Raw genomic sequence first — 21,050 nt, 5'->3', positions numbered from 1 at the left:
ACCACACACAAAAAACTTAAAGCCATCTTAAAGTAACTTTTCTTCCCATCAGTTTAAGAGATTCTTTCTGAAAGTTACTCCTACCCGACCAGTATCAGCCCTAGAGAAAGCTTTTGGGTCACCATTAAGAATTACTACCTTACAGCACATCTTGGGAAGTTGGTAAGTTCTTTATCCTATAAACATTTATCGTCTTTTATCTTCCAGCTACTGGTCTTAGTTCTGCACTGAAAGTCATAGCTTTTAATCACATCATAGCCCTGCAGGTACTCACGAAATAACAGAACCGGAGGGCCAGATGGAACCTTATTGGTTGATAGTTTAACCTCAGAAAATGAAGATTGCCTCCTTTCCCTCTGAATGAGCGTATCTCCTATATACTGATGTCAGTGTACTGTGTTCTGATATGCTTGCTCAGTAGAAGCATGCGTAGGTGGGTAAAGATTCTAATTTCAATTACCTATGGATGATGCTCTCAGATAGGAAAACGAGCTTGGGTGACTGGCTTGGGCATTTAAAAGCCGACCCCTCCTTCTCCACTAAGGCAAGTCAAGAACAATGCGAGATGACTTGCTGGGGAAGGAAGCCAGAAATTGAAAATACCTTATAAACTAGATTATCTAGCTGCATGTTACTGCCCATATTCAATTACCTTTTAGTACTTTTGAGTCTTCTGTAAATTTAGTTTAAATGTTCTTGCCCATTTGACTGAATATTCTGTTATTATATTCCAAAGAGTGGAACAGTCTAAAGAAGATATACGGTTGATTTGGAAACTTGGAAAGACACCTACAATATATTGCAAAGTAAAATAAACACATTGATGATCCCATTTGGATTAGAAAAAAAAAGTATGCATACTTTCAGGTATACAGGGTTATTCCACATGTGTAAGTATACAAACACTAGGCTTCATTTGTATTTCACATATAACATTTTGACACCTCTTCAAATTAGCAAATATCCTGTACGACTCTCAACCCTTGCTCTGCAAACACATCCTGTGGCCTCTAAGTGGCCATGCTCATACCCTCTCCTTTGCGCAGGTTATCTTCCCCTACCTTTCATAGTAATCTTAGTCAACTTTCAAGATTCTGTCTAATCCTTTCGGAAATTCTGCAGAGCACTTAGACCAAACTGTGCCTCTCTCCTCTCTGTATACTCAAAACATTGCTTATTTATAATATACTCATCTTGTAACATGTATCAACTGGGGGCATTTCTTGTATTATTCACCTCTTTACATGTTATCTTTTCGAATTTTTTTTTCTCTACTAATAAATTATTTGTGGGTAAGGGCCAAATCTTGAGATACTTCTGATTTTCTATAATATTTAGTAAAATACTCTGGCACAGAAAGGCATGTACTACATTAATGGCAGAGCTTAACTAAGATGATTAAAGTTGAAGAAAATTAAATATTGCTGTTTGAAAGGGAAGTTGGATGTTGTTTATTGTTTCTGAAAACTTCCTCCAGCATATCCTGCCCTATTCAAAATAGTAAACCCATAACCTCTTTATTTCCGGTTTTTAAATGTTTGCAAAGTATCTTCATTTACTTCTCTTATGGACTAAAGAATAGCATCTAATGACAGTACTACCAGCTCAGAGAAGCTCTTGCCTAGAGTAGTATAGTATCCCAGTAATATTGGAGCAGAATGAGCCTGAAGGAGAAATGTGGCTGGGTTTCTTCCCTGGAGAAGGGAATGGCCAGAGAATTTTAACATATCAGAAGTTCAATTTTAATTCGCTACATGTCTAATAATATACCTTAAACTCCTTCATTATCAGGAAAGAGGAGTTAGTTCTTACTGAGAGAGAAAAACGGAGGAAGAACAGCAGGCACAAGAGACAAAATAAGGCAGGAGTGATGTTGAAGTGAGGACAGACCAAAAAGTGTGAAGAGTACAACGTCCCTCAAGAAGCCTTAGAAGCATGGGGGAGGACACTGGGATGGTGATTTATTTTAAAGGGATATATAAAAAGAAAGGCTGAAAGATACAGGACTATTTGCCCTACAGAATGTTTCTTAAACAGATGTCTACGGTTAAAGAAGTTTGAGAAACTATATACCAGACTGTCATCTTGAAGAGTCACAATGGATATCAGCAGACCAAAGATTCTGAGACATCTTCAAGTTAAAAACAAAACAAAACAAAACACCATTTCAAATCTACTTAAAATATATCATTTAAGTTTTCCAAACTTATTTGACCTTGGAACCTATTTTCCCCTCGAAATCTAATAACGGATCACGTGTGCAGTGTTTTATGGAAATTGCTTTCAGAAATACTGGCCTGGGCTTCAGTTGGAACCTTAAATATTTAGCCCGGGGGAGTTAAAAAAGATATACCATTTAAAGAAGAATGTCATGAATGAAGGTACACAAAAAAAATAAATAAATAGAAATTTCATAGGCAGCAAGTACATCAGGTTGTTTTTTTTCTCATACCGTAAGGATAAAAGAGGATTACATGACAAATGCTGTAAATTCATTTAGGCAAAAATTATGATAAATTAGTACTGTTTGGCTTTTACTTTATTACAGATCCTGGAATACTTTAAAAACATCTTCTTTGTATGAAACGACAGTTACATTTATATAGACAGATTTTCTAAATCCTAATCTGGATTACTAGCATGAAAAATAAAATCAGATTAAAACGAACTCCCTGAATGAAAATCTGGCACATTCTGAGAGACTGTTAAAGACAGACTGATGTATTTATATGGCTGCTACTTACAACATGTTAAAATGAATAATGGCTTAAGGCTTTGGGAAAAAAATGTAAAAGCTGTGAAAAGAGAAGTTAAGGGATAAAGATGGTTGCCACAACAATGATTTAAGCCATATGCTTTCTTCATATGCTACTCTGAAAGCAGGCTGACAAAACAACCATAAATAGGTTGCTTTATTTGGAATCTGAGTTGCATTTTTTACCCGTTATCCAACAGGAAACAGAGATCAATTTGGCAATGATACAGATGGAAGTACTTAATTTCCAAAATCTTAACTTCCGTAATCATGCAAGATATCAGCCTGAAAATCCCTTAAAACAAAGAAAGAGATAACAAAAAGTGGCAGTTTGGGGGGATTATTTTGAATTTATAGTTTTCTATATTTGGCAAAAAGAATTCCTAGAAATAGAAGTTTTAGCAATTGCCTGATTTTGGTTAGCAAAGGTTACTTAAAAAAAAAATCTAGCATACTGTTTTTATTGTTGGTTTCATTCACTGAATCCACACATTTATTTTCTATTAGATTAGAATTTTTTCAATGAAAAAGATACTAACATAAGATCTACCCTCTCAGATTTTTAAGTGTACAATGCAGCATTGCTAACTAGCAACATAATGCTGTACAGTAAGTCTCTAGAACTTATTCATCTTGTGTAACTAAAACTTGCTAAATAGTAACTTTCCATTAATTCCTCCCCCAAGTGCCTGGCACGTCATTCTACTCCCTGTTTTTAGGACTTTGATGATTTTAGATACCTTATGTAAGTGGAATCATGTAGTATTTGCCTTTCTGTGATTTGCTTATTTAATTTATCATGTCTTCAAGGCTCATCCATGTTGTCACATCTGGCAGGATTTCTTTTTGAGGGCTTATTAATACTCCATTTTATGTACTTACCACATGCTCTTTATCCATTCATCAGATGATGGACACTTAGTTTGCCTCCACTTTTTGGCTATTATGAATAATACTTCAGTAGACATGAAAGTGCAAATACATTGAAAGACCCTGCTTTCAATTCATTTGGATACACACCCAGAAATGGAATTGCTCAATCACATGGCAGGTCCATTTTTAATTTTTTGAGGACTCTTAATGTTTTCAGTAGCACTGTACTACTTTTGTGCAATGTGCCATTTTGTATTCCCACTAACAGTGGGAAGGTTCCAATTTCTCCACATCCTCCCCAACACTTGCTATCTTTTTTTTTTTTTTAACAGCTATCTGAACAGGTATGAGGTGATATCCAAGAAGCACTTGTGCACTGTACCTCTACTAAAGTTTTGTTGTACTTTGAGGAACATCAAGTTTCAGTAAATCTTTGCTCTCCTATTTAACTTCTAAAAGCACTTTTTCATCCCTAAATGTTGCTTTTTATAGAATCCTATCATTATTTTATGAATATGCTCTATCTCTCTGAGAATATCCATTACATATATGTATAAGTGCTATGTGTGTAGATAAATGTCATTTATTTTTTGTAATTGCCTCATGTCCTTGGCCTCTTTTCTACTGAAGTATTCACTTTTCTTATTTTAAAAAACTTTTTATATATGAAGGATATCAACTGTGACTTATGTTACAACCCTTTCCCCCCACTATGTTAACTTGCTCTTGAAGCACTGTTAGAAGATGCTGCAAGGATTAACCATTACATTTTAATAGTTGTTAAAACAGACTAAATTCTTCCTTTCACAGAGAAACAGCTAAATGAAAAATTAGTACTTTCCACAAATGTAAACACTGGAATAACTTTTGATGATCTACAATGTGTTAGGTGATGGTAGAAAGACTGCCTCTGACTCAAAAGAGTTTACAACCAAGTAGAAGAGAGATAATTTTCCTCCCAAATAATTGTTACTGTTAAAAGCAACTCTGGAATTATTTTAATTTTCATTATCAAGAACACAGAGTAAGCAAGGAACAGAAAGTTAGTTTACAAGTTAAAATTATTAAGCAAAGTTAAATTTGTCAAGAAGAAGAAATTCCTGCTATATTTAAAAATGCCAACACAAACTTTGTCAGTAATGAACAGAATGTGCACATCCACATTCCAAAAAAGTATTTTTTTTGAAATTTGAAAGGAGGGGCTTCCCTAGTGACTCAGTGGTGAAGAATCCACCTGCCAATGAAGGAGACACAGGTTCAAATCTGGTCTGGAAAGATCCCATATGCCGAGAAGCAACTAAACCTGTATGCCTCAACTATTCGGTCTGTGCTCCAGAGCCCAGAAGCCGCAACTACTAAGCCCATATGTGGCAACTACTAAAACCTGGGCACCTAGAGCTTGTGCTCCACAACAAGAGAAGTCACTGCAATGAGAAGCCTGTGCACAACTTGAGAGCTGCCTGAGCTCTCTGCAACTAGAGAAAAGCCTGGGCAGCAAGAAAGACCCCTCACAGCCAAAATAAATTATTTTTAAAATATGAAAGGAAATATACAGAAGTTCTACTTTTCTAAGCATAATCACCTTTACTAATTCGGAAAACAAAAAACTTCATGTTAGGAAGAACTGTACACAGAAAATTATAAGACACTAATGAAATAAATCAAAGACAACATAAGCAGATGGAGAGATATTTCATGTTCCTGGGTACAAAAAATCAATTTTATGAAAACGACTATACTACCAAACTCAATCTACAAAGTCAATGCGATCCCTATCAAATTACCAATGGTATTTTTCACAGAACTAGAACAAAAAATATCACAATTCATATGGAAACACGAAAGACCCCAAAGAGCCAAAGAAGTCTCGAGAAAGAAGAATGCAGCTGGAGGAATCCACCTTCCTGACTTCAGATTATACTACAAAGCTACAGTCATCAAGACAGTATGGTACTGGCACAATAACAGAAATATAGACCAATGGAACAAGATAGAAAGCCCAGAAATAAACACATGCACTCATGGGTACCTTATTTTTGACAAAGGAGGCAAGAAGATACAATGGGGTGAAGACAGCCTCTTAAGTAAATGGTGCTGGAAAAACTGGACTGCTACATGTAAAAGAATGAAATTAGAACACTTCCTAACACCATACACAAACATAAACTCAAAATGGATTAATGACCTAAATGTAAGGCCAGAAACTATAAAACTCTTAAGAGGAAAACATAAGCAGAACACTTGATGACATAAATCAAAGCAAAATTCTCTATGACCCACCTCCTAAAGTAATGGAAATAAAAACAAAAGTAAACAAGTGGGACCTGATTAAACATAAAAGGCTTTTGCACAGCAAAGGAAACTATAAGCAAGGTGAAAAGACAACCCTTGGAATGGGATAAAATAATAGCAAATGAAACAACTGACAAAGGATTAATTTCCAAAATATACAAGCAGCTCACATAAGTCAACACCAGAAAAGCAAACAAGCCAATCAATAAGTGGGAAAAAGACCTAAACAGACATTTCTCCAAAGAAGACATACAGATGGCTAATAGACACATGAAAAGATGCTCAGCATCGCTCATTATTAGAGAAAAGCAAATCAAAACCACAATGAGATATCATCTCACACCAGTCAGAATGGCCATCATCAAAAAGTCTACAAACAATAAATGCTAGAGAGGGTGTGGAGAAAAGGGAATGCTCTTGCACTGTTGGTTGGACTGTAAACTGATACAGCAACTACGGAAGACAGTATGGAGATTCCTTAAAAACTAGGAATAAAATCACCATATGACCCAGCAATCCCACTTCTAGGCATATAATCTGAGGAAACCAAAATTGAAAAAGACACATGTATCCCATTGTTCACTGCAGCACTATTTACAATAGCTAGAACATGGAAGCAACCTAGATGCCTATTGAAGATGAATGGATGAAGAAGTTGTGGTACATACACACAATGGAATATTACTCAGCCATAAAAAGGAACGCATTTGAGTCAGTTCTGATGAGGTGGATGAACCTAGAACCTATTATACAGAGTGAAGTGAGTCAGAAAGAGAAAGATAAATATTGTATTCTAACACACATATACAGAATCTAGAAAAATGGTTCTGAAGAATTTATTTACAGGGCAACAATGGAGAAACAGACATAGAGAATAGACTTATGGACATGGGGAGAGGGGAGGAGAGGGTGAGATGTATGGAAAGAGTAACATGGAAACTTACTTTACCATATGTAAAATAGACAGCCAACGGGAATTTGCTGTATGGCTCAGGAAACTCAAACAGGGGCTCAGGGGCTCTGTATCAACCTGGTGAGGGGGAGGGAGGGAGTTGTAAGACAAAAAAATGTCTTAGAATTTAATGGGGAGGGAGATGGGAGGGAAGTTGAAAAGGGAGGGGATATATGTATACCCATGGCTGATTCATGTTGAGGTTTGACAGAAAACAACAAAATTCTGTAAAGCAATTATCCTTCAAAAACAAAACAAAACAAAACACTTCATGTTAGGAAAAGAAACAAAATGGCCTATATCTACGAGTTTTTCAATCACACCAAGCTACTGACATATGAAATGGAAGTTTTTGGGTTTTTTGTGTGTGAATTGAGAAACAGAAGGATAAATTTGGAAAAGGGGTTTTCAGAGAAGGGTGGGCCTGAGAGAAATCAACAAATGTCAAAATAGGAAGCTTTTGTTACCTAAGCCAGCATGGCAATGGCAGGTAGGACTACTTGCTAAGACAAACACACACAAGAGAGGAAGGTGTCTAAAAGAAATGGTTCTCACCATCAAGAAAGTGAAAAGAAGGCAGGGGTGGGGGTAGGATGAATTGGGAGACTGTGATGCATATATATACACTACTATATATAAAGTAGGTAACAAATGAGAACCCTCTGTATGACACAGGGAACTCTGCTCTGTGCTCTGTGGTGACCTAAATGGGAAGGAAATCCAAAAAAGAGGAGGCATATGTATATGTATGGAAGATGCACTTTGCTATACAGCAGAAATTGACACAGCAGTATAAACCAACTATAACCCTATAAAAAAAAGTAAAATAAAAAGTAAAAGGTAATGGAAAAAATGCAAAAACCATTCACAGAATGGGAGAAAATTTCTGCAAATTATATATTCATTATGGGACTTGTAATGACAATATAGAAAAATGTCTTACAACTTAATAAAAATACAAATAATTTAAAACTGGGCAAAAGATCTGAATAGACATTTCTCCAAAGATAATATACAAATGGCCAACATAAGCATACGAAATGATGTTCAACAACATTACTCATTGGGGAAGTGCAAACCAAAACCACAATGGGATATCTTCAAATCCACTTGACTGACTAACTAAAAGACAGACAATAACAAGTACTGCCAAAGTTATAGAGAAATCAGAACCCTCAAGTGATAATGTAAAATGGTGCAGCTGCTTTGGAAACAGTCTGGTAGTTCCTTAAAAGGCTAAACATTCAAATCCACTTGACTGACTAACTAAAAGACAGACAATAACAAGTACTGCCAAAGTTATAGAGAAATCAGAACCCTCAAGTGATAATGTAAAATGGTGCAGCTGCTTTGGAAACAGTCTGGTAGTTCCTTAAAAGGCTAAACATAGAGTTATCATATTCCACTCCAGTACTCTTGCCTGGAGAATTCCATGGACAGAGAAGCCTGGCAGGTCACAGTCCATGAGGTCTCAATGAGTCGGACACAACTGAGTGACTAACACACACACACACAACATATGACCTAGCAGTTTCATTCCTAGGTACTTACCCATGAGAAACGAAAACATTAGTCTACACAAGTATTTGTACATGAACACTCATAGAAGAAATATTATTAATTACCCCAAATGGAAACAACATAAATGGCCATCAACAGATGAAATAAAACGTGATATATCCATAGGTGCATGCCCAGTCGCTTCAGTCGTGTCCAACTCCCTGAGACCCCATGGACTGCAGGCTGCCAGGCTCCTCTGTCCATGGGATTCTCCAGGCAAGAACACTGGAGTGGGTTGCCATTTCCTTCTCCAGATATATCCATACACTGGAATATGAATAGACTACAAACAACAGTGAAATACTGATGCACGCTATTAATACAACATGAATGAACCCTGAAAACAGAATGCTAAGTGGAAGAAGACAATCACAAAAGGCCACATACTGTACAATTCCATTTATATGAAACGTCCAGGATGATCAAATCTATAAGGAGAGAAAACAGATTAGGGTTTGCCTAGGGCTGGTTGGGACAGTGAAGATTGGCGGGCAGGGAGAATGGCTGCTAAAGGATACAGAGCTTTTGGGGGCATGATGAAAATGTTTTAAATTTGAATTGTATGGAATGTGAATTTTAATCTCAATAAAGTTCTTACAAAAGAAAAAGAAACAGAAAAGGTCCCCCACCTGGTACTTTCTGTGGCAGCTAATAACTAGTAGGCAGTTCTTTAATTCGGAAATTAAATAAAGTGATGGTCAGGTGTCCAAACAAACGACTAAAATGGCAACATCTGAACTGGCTTTGGATGCTATGATAAAGATGTGGAGATTTGGCATGGGTGATGGTAGACATCCAATAATATAAAGGATGGGCTCTGTCCTAATGGCGGGAATGAGAAAAAAAATCCATCTAAGATTATACAGCTAAATAAGAGAAAAAAGCAATTCAGAGGCCTGATAGGCAACTTCTGGTGAAGTAGACTTCACTGAAGTAAATGTTGGTCCTTAATAAACACGGGATTGTGGAGAGACAGTGCAGATCGGTGGGGAAAGAGTTGTTCCTGTTCAGGAGTCCATGATTTGACTGATTTAGGGCAAAAGTGGAGAAAAGGAGAAAACTGATACAGTACTAAGCGCCATAGTTCATAATCTTTGTTTGGATAACAAGCCCATTCCTAAACCAAGACTGAAAGGGCCGTTTTCCCTTTCGCAAGTGTCTCTTAGAAATAAAATAACTAAAATTCAACAGTCTAAAGAAGCCTTACGAAATAAAGTTAAAAGCACACCAGACTGATGAACTCTTATCATCGCATGTCTTAAAAAATGCAATCATCACTCTGCACAGGCTTGGGAATTAAGGCGGCCAAGAAGTGCCCAGGTGGGTATCAGGGGTCTAACGTACCTGGAGTCACCTGAGGGAAGAGGCGAAGCGAAAGCATCCCGGTGACGGCACTTTTGCAGGTATACTCGGGGTGCGCGCTCCCGCCGAAAGGCTGCCTGCGGTCCGAACGCCGAGGCAGAGGAACTGTGGCGGCCACGGCAACCAGCTCACCGCGGTGGCGTCGCGACCGGCACCACGTTTCCATGGCTAACGTCAACTCCAGCAGGCGCCCCAGGGCGCGGAACCGACCTCGGGGGCGGGCCGCGCGCTAGGCTCGTCCCGCCCCTCGCCCTGAGGTTACGTCTGGACCTCAGCCTGACCAGGCAAGGCCGAGTGCGGGGAGAGGCGCGCTCGGATCGCTCCAGGTCTGGGCCAACGCTCGCATGACCTGGGACCGTGGGACTTGCGTGGGCTCGGGCCTCGCCAAAGGCCCAGAAGCGGCGGTGGCGGATCGGCGCTCTAGCCCTGAACTTTCACCCGCGCCGCGCCTCTACGCAAGAGCGTCGTTGCCCTAGTGACGCGACGTTCCTCCGGAGAGTAGAGCGCTCAGCCTGATAGAGAGATTTTGAGAGCCGGCGCCATTTTGAGAGCGTGTAGCGCTCAGTGATCTGACTGACGAGTCTGGGTGTAATGAGACTCCAACCGCTCAGGGTCCCGCGACCTACGTTAACCACAGCTGCACTTTGGCCGTCGCCACCCAATACACTGACGGTAATAAATGCGTTTAACTGATTGTTCGCTGTCGCCCCTTTATTGCATTTCCCCCCCCAAGAGTGGATTTGTGACTGCATTTTAAATACTAGGAACCAAAATACCCATAAGTGAAACATGCCACCAAGGTATTTATTAATAAAGTCAGTCAAAGTTGCCGTCTACCATCTTTTTAAAAAAGCTATTTTTTAAATAATGGCGGACTATTATTAGTGGTAGTAATTTTTGGTCCGGGAGTCTTTACAGGTGGTCTTGAAGTCCCCAGTTTTGGTAGTTTGAAAGTTAAAACATGCCCATAACGACTGCCTACATATTCCACCAAGTTTCATTGCGTCCCTAAGTTTTGGACACCTTCCAAGTTGCAAGTTAAGAGCTCTTTAAATTGGTCTCTTAAGGATTTAGAGGTGAACTTAAAGCCAATTTGTAGGTAGCTAGGTAGCCATGTCTCCTCTCCTTCCTCCCCCGCCCGCATTGATAATCAGTTTTGCATACACAGAGACTCCTGATTGGCTTAAGGACTGTCTGTTTGGATCTCGTTATCTCAGAACTATGAATGCATCCTTTTTTGTTTTTTTCCTGGTTTTACTGAAAGTAATGGCTTAGTTCTTAAGTACTTAGGATTTCGGACTATAATGGGGGAAACCTTTTGGTGTTAATTAAAAGAAAGCCACCTGACTCATTGGAAAACACCCTGATGCTGGGAAAGATTGAAGGCAGGAGGAGGAGCGGACAGAAGACGAGGTGTTTGGATAGCATCAACAACTCCACGGATATGAGTTTGAACAAGCTCGGGAATTGGTGATGGATGGGGAAGCCTGGCGTGCTACAGTCCATGGAGTGGCAAAGTCGGACAGGACTGAGCGACTGAACTGAGCTGAAAAGAAAGCCAAGGCTAATAAAAAAAGAAGATACAAATCTATCCAGAGGAAAAGTGTAGTTTACTGAAAGCATGTGGAAGAAAACCCTTTGCACAATCGACAGCAATAATGAGGTAGAAATTACTAGTCTAGTAGACTAGTAGTAGTACTAGTACTACTAGTAGTCTAGTAGACTAGACTACTCAGGTAGAACTCTGAGACCTCTGGACTTTTTATCAGTAAACATCCCCTCCATTGCCCTGAATTTCTGGAATGTGTCTTTGGTCTGATCAAGATCCAGGGAAAGTGAAAGTCACTCAGTCCTGTTGGACTCTCTGCAACCGCATGGAGTATACCGTCCATGGAATTCTCCAGGCCAGAATACTGCAGTGGGTAGCCAGTTCCCTTCTCCAGGGAACCTTCCCAACCCAGGGATCGGAACCCAGGTCTCCCACATTGCAGGCCGATTCTTTATTGCTAAATCACAAAGGAGGGCAGTAATTAACTTCTGTTCCATATGCCTGAGGGAAAGACAACTGGTGATTATTAATCTTAAACCCATACATCTGGTCCATTGTAAAACAGCCAGGGGGCATGAAAAAGAATGGTGACTTAATCCAAGGATCAGTTAAGTTTCTCAGTCCTGTATGACTCTTTGCCTCTCTATGGATTGCAGCACACCAGGCTTCCCGGTCTCTCACGAACTTCCAGAGCTTGCTCAAATTCATGTCCATTGAGTCGGTGATGTCATCCAACCATCTCATCCTCTGTTGTATCTTTCCCCTCCTGCTTTAAATCTTTCCCAGCATCAGGGTGTTTCCCAATGAATCAGTTCTTCTCATCAGGTGGCCAAAGTATTGGAGTTGCAGTTTCAGCATCAGTCCTTCCAATGATTATTCAGGACTGATTTCCTTTAGGACTGACTGGTTGGATCTCCTTGCAGTCCAAGGGACTCTCAAGAGTCTTCTCCAACACCACAGCTCAAAAACATCAGTTTTTTGGTGCTCAGCTTTCTTTATGGTCCAACTTTTATATCCATACATGACTACTGGAAAAACCATAGCTTTGACTATAGGACCTTTGTAGATAAAGTAATGTCTCTGCTTTTTAATATGCTGCCTAGGTTAGTCATAGCTTTTCTTCCAAGAAGTAAGCATTTTTTAATTTCATGGCTGCAATCACCATCTGCAGTGATTTTGGAGCCCCCCAAAATAAAGTCTGTCACTGTTTCCATTGTTTTCCCATTGAAGGATAAAGAGAAGTCACACAGTTGTTAAGTATCTTGACCTTTAAATTGATTGGTTGGAAATAACATGATTTAAGGAAGGATATAAAAACTACTATAAGTCTGGCCTTGTGGGGGACTCTTTACCCCATCTCAATGTCTATGCTGAGAGCTTTGTACTTTATTTCTCTTTAAAAAATACTATTCACTTGCTACTATGAGTGTTTGTGGATTCCATTCTTCGGATCTGAGGGCAAGAACTCGGATTCCCATTTCAATAACATACATACATACTTGCTTTCAAGGATATAATTTGCAAATAGAACTTTTCCTAGTTTGTTGTGAAAAGAAAGTGTGTATTAGGTTCATCCCTAATCTTTTCCAATCCTTTGGGGAAGATATAACCTCAGTCATCATGGGTAATAGTACCACATTAAGCATATTTGAAGCACATCAGCTACTCCTAGGAAGTCAGTATAGAGTGTAAAGAGTAGATGCTCTAGGATCCAGAAACCTGAGTTAAAACTACTTGGACCTTGGGCAGGCCGCTTCAAAATATGCCTCAGAGTCACATTGATTATTTTGAATAAAAGTTACTAAAGGAGTGGTGGGTGCCAGAGAGACCTTTGAACCTCCTCTCAGCGTCCCTGAAACCAGGAACTAAAGCTCCCATGTGAAAGGTTCGCTCCCTGTACTAGAAAGTAGAAAGACATCCTTATCACTAGAGACAGGCAGAGAAATCTATATAAACAAAACTTGTTATTTAATTTACTACCTACCTCGAACCCAGAGCTGACTGTGGCTCAGATCATGAACTCCTTATTGCCAAATTCAGACTTAAACTGAAGAAAGTAGGGAAAACCACTAGACCATTCAGGTATGACCTAAATGAAATCCCTTATGATTATACAGTGGAAGTGACAAATAGATTCAAGGGATTAGATCTGATAGACAGAGTGCCTGAAGAACTACGGATTAGAGGCTCATGACATTGTATAGAAGGCAGTGATCATGACCATCTCCAAGAAAAAGAAATGCAAAAACGGAAAATGGTTGTCTGGAGAGGGCTTACAAATAGCTGAGAAAAGAAGAGAAGGGAAAGGCAAAGGAGAAAAGGAAAGATATACCCATCTGAATGCAAAGTTCCAAAGAATAATGAGGAGAGGTAAGAAAGCCTTCCTCAGTGATCAGTGCAGAGAAACAGAGGAAAACAATAGAATGGGAAAGACTAGAGATCTCTTCAAGAAAATTCAAGATACCAAGATAACATTTCATGCAAAGATGGGCACAATAAAGGACAGAAATGGTATGGACCTAACAGACGCATAAGATATTAAGAAGAGGTGGCAAGAATACACAGAAGAATACAAAAAAATCTTCATGACCCAGATAACCATGATGATGTGATCACTCACCTAGAGCCAGACATCCTGGAATATGAAGTCAAGCGGGCCTTACAAAGCATCACTGTGAGAAAGCTAGTGGAGGTGATGGAATTCCAGTTGAGCTATTTCAAATCCTGAAGGGTAATGCACTCAATATGCCAGCAAAAACACTGAAAGTGTTGCACTTAATATGTCAGCAAATTTGGCTACAGGACTGGAAAAGTCTTCGTTTCAATCTCAAAGAAAGGCAATGCCAAAGAATGTTCCAACTACCACACAATTGCACTCATGTCACACGCTAGCAAAATAATGCTCAAAATTCTCCAAGCCAGGCTTCAACAGTATGTGAACCATGAACTTCCAGATGTTCAAGCTGGATTTAGAAAAGGCAGAGAAACCAGAGATCAAATTGCCAACATCCACTGGATCATCAAAAAAGCAAGAGAGTTCCAGAAAAAAGTGTACTTCTGCTTCATTGACTATGCTAAAGCCTTTGATTTTGTGGATCACAACAAACTGTAGGAAATTCTTAAAGAAATGGGAATACCAGACCACCTTATCTGCCTCCTCAGAAATCTGTATGCAGGTCAAGAAGCAACAGTTAGAACTGGACATGGAACAACAGACTGGTTCCAAATCAGGAAAGGAGTACATCAAGTCTCCTTTATTGTCACCCTTATTATTTAACTTATGTGCAGAGTATATCATGTGAAATGCCAGGCTGGATGAGGTACAAGCTGGAATCAAGATTGCTGGGAGAAATATCAAAAACTTCAGCTATGCAGATGACACAACCCTTATGGCAGAAAGTGAAGAAGAACTAAAGAGCCAAGAGCCTCCTGATGAAAGTGAAACAGGAGAGTGAAAAAGTTGGCTTAAAACTCAGCATTCAGAAAACTAAATCATGGTATCCGGTTCCATCACTTCATGGAAACAGTGAGGGGCTTTATTTTCTTGGGCTCCAAAATCACTGCAGATGGTGACTGCACCCATGAAGTTAAAAGTTGCTCCTTGGAAGAAAAGTTATGACCCACCTAGACAGCATATTAAAATACAGAGACATTACTTTGCCAAAAATGTTCCATCTAGTCAAAGCTATGGTTTTTCCAATAGTCATAAATAGATGTGAGAGTCGTACCATAAAGAAAGCTGAGCACCAAAGAATTGATGCTTTTGAACTGTGATGTCAAAGAAGACTCTTGAGAGTCCTTTGGACTGTGAGGAGATCCAACCAGTCAGTCCTGAAGGAAATAAGTCCTGAATAATCATTGGAAGGACTGATGCTGAAGATGAAACTCCAATACTTTGGCCACCTGATGTGAAGAGCCAACTTATGAGAAAAGACCGTGATGCTGGGAAAGACTGAAGGCAGGAGGAGAAGGGGATGACAAAGGATGAGATGGTTGGATGGCATCACCGAGTTGAAGGAATATTATCTTGATGTACAGAGGCTGTATTTATAATTTCCATTTTTTGTCACCCATATTACATATGACCTGAAGTGATGTGGGTTCAATCCCTGAGTTGGAAAGATGCCCTGGAGAAGGAAACGGCAACCCACTCCAGTATTCTTGCCTGGATAATCCCATGGACGGAAGAGCCTGGTGGGCTATAGTCCATGCGGTCACAAGGAATCAACATGACTGAAGCGACTCAGCATGCGTGCAACCAGAATGAACATTTTTATTGTTGAAATACTTGCTCTAGATAGTTGGTGGTTAATTTTTTCCCCCAATATATTTGTACATTATACTTTTTTAGAATAAAATTAGTAAAACTTATGGTACAAGGTCTTTGGTTACTTGTATATAAAGTATTGATTCAGTATTTGTTGAAATAGTGGATGCTATTTGCCAGAAACCACACTGATTGCTGCAAATACAAAGTCAAATAAAAATGATCCCTATCTTCAAGGAATTTACCAAAATATGACTTGGGAAGCCAATAAGGACATCAGTAATTTCAAAGGGTGTGATAAGCAGATATGTACCTGAGCTACAGAAATACAGAAATCATTCTAGGGAAATTGAGATGAATGCAGTTGAATTTCAAAAGATAAGTAGAAATTAGCTGGATGAAGGTATGGCAGAGGTGACCCAGGTAGGGATATATTCAAGTTTCCATTCAACAAATATTTAGCTCATACATAGAACCAGGTACACAAGTGCTTTATTTAGTTAACCTTATAAGGTAGCTTATTGTTTTTTTCATTTCAGATAAGCAATCCAAGCTTCAGAAAAGTAAAATACAGTAAGATCTGGAACTGGGCACATATCTGCATGTCTCCAAGATCCATATTTTTTCTCTTATGCTGCTAATTCACATAAAATGAAAAAATATGGAGCTGCTTCTTTAGTCCAAGAAGATGTTTATCCATATATTATCATGGCGTACATTTTTTTGTGTAATGATATTGCCTATTTTCAGTTTATACCCAAGTCACTCCTCTTGCCTAAAAGTGGGGGAAAAAACCTACCACCCATAAACCCCTAACTCTTCGCCATTTCCCAGAGATCTCTGACCATGATCTGACCACGGGTATGAAAAAACCATGCAGAGCTGCAGCGCAGGTTAAAGAGGTGAAATGGCCTTGGGAATTATAAAGTTGAACTTTCAGGGCAGGCGAATAGAATACTAAAATTTGTTAAAGGGTTGCATTCGGGTAAGAATGGGGTGCAGTGGTAAGGAGACCTAAAAAAAAAATAGGATGAACTCAGCTTTGGAACTGGGTGACTACAAAGTCTGACTATAAAGTATCCTAAAGTAAATAATGGACGGGAATGGGCAAATTTAATTCAGATGACCATTATATCTATTACTGTGGTCAAGAATCCCTTAGAAGAAATGGAGTAGCCCTCTTAGTCAACAAAAGAGTCTGAAATACAGTACTTTGATGCAATCTGAAAACAACAGAATGATCTCCATTCATTTCTAAGGCAAACCATTCAACATCACAGTGATCCAAGTCTATGCCCCAACCACTAACGCTGAAGAAGATGAACAGTCCTATGAAGACCTACAAGACCTAGAACTAACAGCAAAAAAGATGTCCTTTTATCAAAGGGGACTGGGATGCAAAAGTAGGAAGTCAAGAGATACCTGGAATAACAGGCAAGTTTGGCCATGGAGTACAAAATGAAGCAGGGCAAAGGCTAACAGTTTTGCCAAGAGAATGCACTGGTCATAGCAAACACCTTCTTCCAACAACACAGAGACAACTCTATACAGGGACATCACCAGATGGTCAATACTGAAATCAGATTGATTATATTCTTTATAGCTGAAGATGGAGAAGCTCTATACAGTCAGCAAAAACAAGACCTGGAGCTCAGATCATCAGCTCTTTATTGCAAAGTTCAGGCTCAAATTGAAAAAATAGGAAAAATCACTAGGCCATTCAGATATAACCTAAATCAAATCCATTATACTTATACTGTGGAGGTGACAAACAGATTCAAGGGATTAGATCTGATAGAGTGCGTGAAGAACTATAGACATAGGTTTGTAACATGGTACAGTTATGGTGTCCAAAACTATTCCCAAGAAAAATGCAAGAAGGCAAAGTGGTTGTCTGAGAAGGCCTTATAAGTAGCTGAGAAGAGAAGCAAAAGGCAAAGGAGAAAGGGAAAGATAATACCCAACTGAATGAAGAGTTGCAGAGAATAGCAAGGAGAGATGAGAAAGCCTTCTTATTGAACAGTGCAAAGACATAGAGGAAAACAATAGAATGGGAAAGACTAGAGATATCTTCAAGAAAATCAGAGATACCAAGGGGACATTTCATGCAAAGATGGGCACAATAAAGGACAGAAATGGTATGGATCTAACAAAAGCAGAAGATATTAAGAAGAGGTGGCAAGAATACATGGAAGAACTGTACAAAAAAATGTCTTAATGACCTGGATAACCACAATGGTGTGGTTAGTCACCCAAGGCCAGACATCCTGGAGTGTGAAGTCAAGTGGACCTTAGGAAGCATTACCATGAACAAAGCTAGTGGAGCTGATGGAATTCCAGCTGAGCTATTTCAAATCCTAAAAGATGATGCTGTGAAAGTGCTGCACTCAATATGCCAGCTAATTTGGAAAACTCAGCAGTGGCCACAGATTGGAAAAGGTCAGTTTTCATTCCAATCCCAAAGAAAGGCAATGCCAAAGAATGTTCAAATTGGTGTATATTTGCACTCATTTCACATGCTGGCAAGATCATGCTCAAAATCCTTCAAGCTAGGCTTCAGCAGTATGTGATCCGAGAACTTCCAGATTCAAACCGGATTTAGAAAAGGCAGAGGAACCAGAGATCAAATTGCCAACATCCGCTGGATCGTAGAAAAAGGAAAGGAATTCCAAAAATATATGCTTCGTTGACTATGCTAAAGCCTTTGATTGTGTGAATCAATCACAATAAACTGGAAAATTCTTCAAGAGATGGGAATACCAGACCACTTTACCTGCCTCCTGAGAAATCTGTATTCAGGTCAAGAAGTAGAACCGGACATGGAACAACAGACTGATTCAAAATTGAGAAAGGAATACATTGAGGCTGTATATTGTCACCCTGCTTATTTGACTTATTTGCAGAGTTCATTGTGCAAAATGCCAAGTTGGATGACTGACAACCTGGAATCGAGATTGCCAGGGGAAATATCAACACCCGCAGAAATGCAGATGATACCACTTTAATGGCAGAAAGCAAGAAAGATCTAAAGAGCCTCTTGGTGAAGGTGAAAGAAGAGAGCAAAAACCTGGCTTAAAATTCACCATTCAAAAAATGAAGATCATGGCATCTGGTCAGATCACTTAATGGTAAATAAATGGGAAAAAGTGGGAAAAATGATAGATTTTATTTTCTTGGGCTCAAAAATCACTGCAGATGTTGACTACAGCCACCAAAATAAAAGATGCTTGCTCCTTGGAAGAAAAACTGATAAACCTAGGTAGCATATTTAATAGCAGAGACATCACTTTGCTGACAAAGGTCCATATAGTCAGTTACTGGTTTTCTGGCAGTCATGTAAAGATGTGAGAGCTGGACCATAAAAAAGGCTGAATGCCAGAGTTGATGCTTTGGAACTGTGGTGCTGGAGAAGACTCTTGAGAGTCCCTTGGACAGCAAGGAGATCCAAAGAGTCCATCCTAAAGGAAATCAGTCCTGAATATTCATTGGAAGGACTGATGCAGAAACTGAAGCTCCAATACTCTGGCCACCTGATGGGAAGAGCCAACTCTGGAAAAGACCCCGATGCTGGGAAAGATTGAAGGCCAGAGGAGAAGGGGGCAACAGAGGATGAGATGGTTGGATGGCATCACTGACTCAATGGAAATGAGTTTGAGCAAACTCAGGGAGATAGTGAGGGACAGGGAAGCCTGGTGTGCTGCAGATCAGGGGTTGTAAAGAGTAGCAACTAAATAGCAATAACAACTCAGGTAAAGCACAGAGGAAGATAATCCATTTTGAGACATGTGATAGGCTTGTGAGATATGTCTTGTTAGAAACTTATGATTGGACTTTGGGAGCGAGGTCATAGAGATAGAGACATAGAGATTTGGGAGTATTCTACATTTAAAATAAAGTTGAAATCACAAGATTGGAAGAGAATGCCAAGGTTTGGATATTATTGACTGCAAAGAAAAGCATCAGGAAAGAAGAAGAAAGAGACGATAAAATGATGGATTTCCATTGAAATTCATCTAATTGGTTTTGTATCACAGATAATGATATGCATGTAAATGTATACAAAGGCTAAGTGAATGGATTTATGTGATCAGTAGAAATTTTAATGCTCTGGCATATTTACAGGCATGTAGGTTAGGTGACATTAAAGACAGGGGGTAACCAATTGTTAATTGCAGTTTCCTACTGAAACTTCCTTTGTTATAGAAAAAAGTCTCAGACCACATAAGTATTTATAAGTAGAATCATCAAATAATATATAATGTAATCATAGCTTTGCCATTAATTGGTTTTATGCTTTGTTATAAAAGACAATGCACTTTAAATTATAGTTCTGAAAATCTTACAGTAATTCCTATGAGAAGTATAGAGTGAATAGATAAAATTTCTCAGGTTTTGATTTTGATGAAGAATTTTGAATTTTATTGCAGTTTTTAAATTTACTTATTTCACATCAGTAACTTCATAGCTTAGATTTTTTAAATTTTAGAACTTTTCAATTAATATTTTAAAAAGCTATCACCACTGGAACTTACTTTAGAGTCATTTAAAAAGAGAACAATTTTTGGTAGCCTGAAAAATCGCTAAATTGAAGTATTTAAACGTGTTTTGAAGTTGTTACATTTTGTAAAAGTTTGTGAATATAACTTCACTGAAAGATCAAATTTTAAGAGTAACCAAACTCTGTGTAAATATCAACAGGAATATTTACAATTTGACTCTTTATAAAAATTAAATTACATGCCACATGAATTAATAATGATTTTCCTTTATTTTGGCATATATAATTAAGAGTTGACTGTGCAGATTTCAAAATCTTTATCCCTAGTCTCCTGTATTAAGTTTGGAACATTAGTTAACCTCTTCTATTGACAGTTTTACCAACAATACAATGTCTTATTAGTAGTAATATTAATTTCTAAAGGTAGAACTGAAGTTGGTAGCCTCAAATAAGTGTCCTTTTCCTGGCATTTGCCTGCTGACTTCTTTGCTTATAAGTGAACCAATTGTTTAGAATTGTGTGAACATTATTTTCAGTTTCCTAGAATGAATATAGTATAAGGATATACAGTAAATAAACTCTCTGATAAAATTTCCATTTGAAGTTGTAATTAAGTAAGAATGTGACAGTGGGGGAGAGTTGTATAATTTGCATAAAGGCAGAGGAAAACGTATATACCCTCTCATAGTGTCTCCAGACTCATGATACTATTGCTGTTGGATGGAAATGTCCACTGGCTAGAATTACTTCCTAGAGCTTGCATTGTGATGCCCTCTTCAGGTTTAAAATAGGCCCTCTTCATATTTAAAACATGAAAATTGGAGGTTACTCACAGATAAATAATTTAGGGGAAATGAAACTACATTTGGCAAATGCAGTTTACATCAAATATAAATTACAATATCTACAATAATCAACTTTGGTGGGATGGCATTTTAGAGG

At 38.7% G+C, this 21,050-nt stretch overlaps 1 protein-coding gene across 4 annotated transcripts in view; it reads right to left on the bottom strand.

The window, feature by feature from the left end:
* Positions 1-9,915, bottom strand: part of PCNX4 (pecanex 4) — a 36,412-nt gene extending 26,497 nt beyond the window's left edge. The window contains exons 1-2 of one of the 4 annotated variants that reach the window (XM_043472218.1): positions 9,777-9,907; positions 653-789 (exon numbers count right to left, since the gene is read on the bottom strand). The gene's annotated coding sequence lies outside the window, so the exon portion shown is untranslated. Of the gene's footprint in view, positions 1-652; positions 790-6,869; positions 6,951-9,776 lie in introns of all 4 variants that reach the window. The other 3 variants (XM_043472220.1, XM_043472219.1, XM_043472221.1) reach the window with 3 other exon arrangements.
* Positions 9,916-21,050: the final 11,135 nt, after the last annotated feature.

This window comes from Cervus canadensis, chromosome 6 (assembly GCF_019320065.1).
Source record: "Cervus canadensis isolate Bull #8, Minnesota chromosome 6, ASM1932006v1, whole genome shotgun sequence".
NCBI classification, from domain to species: domain Eukaryota; kingdom Metazoa; phylum Chordata; class Mammalia; order Artiodactyla; family Cervidae; genus Cervus; species Cervus canadensis.
This window is presented reverse-complemented; position numbering and strand designations above follow the sequence as displayed.